Genomic DNA, 4,005 nt, shown 5'->3' on the forward strand with positions numbered 1-4,005 from the left:
TATGTTGACTATCTTTATCACCAAATAACAGCATTAGAGCCTTGTTGGTAGCTGCTGTATAGTCAGCCTCAGACTCATGGCAACCGCATTCACAAAGTAACAGAACACTGCCTGGTTCTGAACCAACTGCCATGATTGGTTATAAATTGGAACATTGTGATCTATAGGGTTAGCACTGGCTGAGTTTTCAGAAGTAGATCTGAAGTACATACATCCTTCCTAGTTTAGAAGGTCTGATGAAACCCATTCAGCATCCTAGCAAAATGCAACCCTCTGTCGACAGATGGGTAATGGTTTTTCATGCTGTGAAATGGCCAGGAATTGTTCCCTTGTCTTCTGCATGGATGGTGAGAATTCTTCCACTGAATTACCACTGTTCCTTCTTATTAGTTTCTTACTCATCCTAATTTAATATGTTCTTGCAACTTAAACCAAATTCAAATAGAAATTCGCTTTATAGTAGGGTTTACCTAGTATTTTTGCCCATTCTCAACAACCAATTTTGCTATCTAAATTAAAAATAAATAAATAAACTCACCATCATCGGGTTGATTCTGACTGAGCTTCTAAGGCCATAAATCTTTACGGAAGCAGACCACCTCATCTTTCTTCTGAGGTGCAGCTGATGGGTTCAAACCACCATCCCTTCAGTTAGTAGCCAAATGCCTTAACTACTACACCACCAGAGCTCCTTTGGGTACCTAAGTATTTTTCTTAATAATTCTAAAAGAGCAATAAGATGATTTACTTTGAATTATGTATTTTATACCATTTAATATCAGTATTTTTGTAAAACAAACTTTAAATTGGCTCTGATATAGGTATCCAATTCATAATCACTAAAATATTTGGGCTAACTCTCAAGCATCCTGACTGGCTACGTCGTAGAAAGCAGTTTTTGTAAGACTTGTAAGACTGTACTCTTCTGTATATTTCACATGGTCTGTTCAATATTGAAGGTCCATTGTTGCTTCAGAGGCCATAAGACCAAAGGTGTTAATAATTGATTATGTGCTTCCTAAAGTATATTATTCTATACATACTTTTTCAACTGATTTCTATGGAAGTCTTTCTTTTCTATCAGTAGATTGGGTAAACTTCTGGCTGCTGCTTTTTATTTCTGACAAAATCAGTGTTCTTTAGTATAAACTAGATGCTTCTGTGCACTGTAACAATGGATATGTAAGTCCTTTGTCAGAAAGATTCACTTTCCCTTAGAGATTAAAACTAAAATTGGATTTCCATTCACCAAATATATAATACCAAAAGGCTTAAATGAAGTGTACAGTAAAAATATATAAATAAAATTTATTGAAAATGTTATTTTCTGTTTATTTAAGATCAAATTATAAATACAATTGGTGGGAGTAGGGAAAAAACATGTATGGAAAACTTAAAAGTGGTTTAGGAGAAAATTATAAAGTCAGGATGATTTTGCCACAAGTCATACAGAAATTCATTTCTCAAAAAGAATATTGTATTGTTGAACAACCCAGCTTTAGACCTAGTTTTGTCTCTATCCCTGTTGTAGGGAGAAAATAATTATATGTGAACCTCAGCTTTTCTATTCCTAATGATTTCTCATTACTCTCAGAAAAAAGTTCAGACCCTGTAATGACTTTCAAGATGTTTTCCCACTAGTTGGAGCACTCTTCTTTCTTTCCTCTCTTCTTTCTTTCCCACTCAATTGACTAATAACTATGAATTTTGTTTCCTGACACTACTAAATGTCAGTTTCTCTTGAAGGATTTTCCTTTTTACATCTCTCCTAGACTTGATTAGATCTCCCTGATATATGCTCCTGTAAGATCTTGAACTTTCTTTATCACAAAGTTCATTGTACTTTATTTTAATCAAGGATATGATTGACTTTTGCCTCAGCTATATTTTATATTCCACAGTGACAGTTACCATGCTCATCATGTCAATGCTCCATCACTGAGCTCAATGTCTAGCATACAGTATCAGTCTGTGATACATTTATTTGGCTCCACAAGTTAAAGATGTTTATCCAAAAAAATAATATAACTATGAAAATATTGCAGAAAACATTGAATTTTTTTTTAATGATTTTGGTAATTGGAGTAAGAAGGCTTATTCCAATTCAAAATTGAGAAGACAGAAAGAAATGATTGATGATTCTGATGGCATAATAATTAGAAATTTCTGCAAAACAATAGATTCCATAAATAAACTCAAAGACACATGACAAAATGTGATAAATATATTTTACTTTTATTACAGGCAAATGATTACAAAGCACTACTAATCAATGAGATCCTAGAAATAGATCAACAATAGAGCAGAGAACAGATCATTTGAACAGATAATTCACAGGTACCATTTATATATATATATAATTGAGAAAGATCCAAAGTTGATAATAACATTATTTATTTATGTATTTATTTATTTTATTTTAAGAGCTTGTTTTACATTCAATGTAACACATACATTTAGTTTCATTCCCCTTCACCATGTCCAACCCTAACCCAGTGTCCTCCCCTCCCTATGCTGTAACCCTCCCCCTGTACCTTTCATATTTATGCACTCCTGTTTGTCCTACATTTCCTCAATTTGAATGTTGGTCCTCTGGTGTTCCAAGGTCTATTGTTCTAAGGGATGTATTACCATATAGCATGTGGGTGCATCATCCTGTGTTGAGTGGTTTGCATGTACATCTTGTTAAGTATTGGGCTGAGAGCCCACCCATGGGGGTGCATTTTATTCCAGGTGAAGAATGTATTCCAGGGCCATAGTACTAGGAGTCTTGCCAGATTTCATCTGACCAGTAATTCTGGTCATTATTGACTTTTTGAATTTTTTTTCCATGTTTTCCCTCCCACTCTATCCAAGATCTCCAGATTTGATCTTTTCCTGAGTGATTGGCATTGGTAGCCAGGCACCATCTAGTTCTTCTGGTCTCAAGGGCCATCGTGTCCTAGAGCTAATTGCTTCTAAATGCCCATTTTCTTTTTCTTTTTTGTTTGTGTTCTTCTTCATTTCCAATGCTAGGAGACCATTAGCTGCATCTTATATAGTCACTTGAAAGCTTTTAAGATCCCAGTAGCTACTCACCAATGTAAGATGTGGAGCAACGCTTTTATGTATTTTGTTGTGCCAATTGAGTCTGGTGTCCCCCAGTACTATGGTCCTGAGACAGATCTATTGGCTCTCTCTCCCATAGTGCCTGGTTGTCTGTGAGGGATTACTCTGTGTCTGTTTTATATTGTTTCTGTGAGGACTGCAGGTATTTTGTATCACTGGTGTCTGTGCAAAATTATCCTCAGCTGAATCTATCCTTGGTCTAGAGTATACTTCTGTTCACTGACCCACATCTAATCATCTCAGGTGTTTATGTGTTTATCTGTATAGCCTAGTGTTTGGTGTTAATGGCAATGCAGTATTTTGGACACATTGGTTGGTATTAGCTTCTGTCGTCTAACTGTTATGTGCACAATTTTTGTCCTCCCATTTCCAAATGTTATCACTGTGGTCATAAATCCTTCCCATATATGCCTCCCCCACCCATGTCAGCGTGTAAGTCCCAAATAGCCCAAAATTAATCCCTCCCCTTCTCTCCCCATCCTGGTAACCAACTAAGTGAGTTCCCTTTCCCAAGCAAACCCTTCTCTGTCTTTTTACAGTAATGGGCTCAATACAGTACTTATCCTTCTGCAATTGACTTATTTCACTCAGCATAATGTCCTCCATGTTCATCCACATTGCAAGATGATTCAGATATCCCTCATTGTTCTTTAATGTGGCATAGTATTCCATTGTGTGGATATATCATAATTTGTTTATCCACTCATACACAGATAGGCATTTAGGTTGTTTCCATCTCTTGGCTATGGTGAATTGTGCTGCGATGAACATAGGTGTACATATATCTCTTTGTGCGCTATCTCTCACCTCTTTAGGATATATTCCTAGTAATGGAATTGCTGGGTCAAATGGTACTTCTATTTTCAGTTTTTTAAGGAAACACCATACTGTTTGCCA

Source organism: Orycteropus afer, unplaced genomic scaffold (assembly GCF_000298275.1).
Source record: "Orycteropus afer afer isolate SDZICR_OR568_19922 unplaced genomic scaffold, OryAfe1.0 scaffold00391, whole genome shotgun sequence".
Taxonomy (NCBI): domain Eukaryota; kingdom Metazoa; phylum Chordata; class Mammalia; order Tubulidentata; family Orycteropodidae; genus Orycteropus; species Orycteropus afer.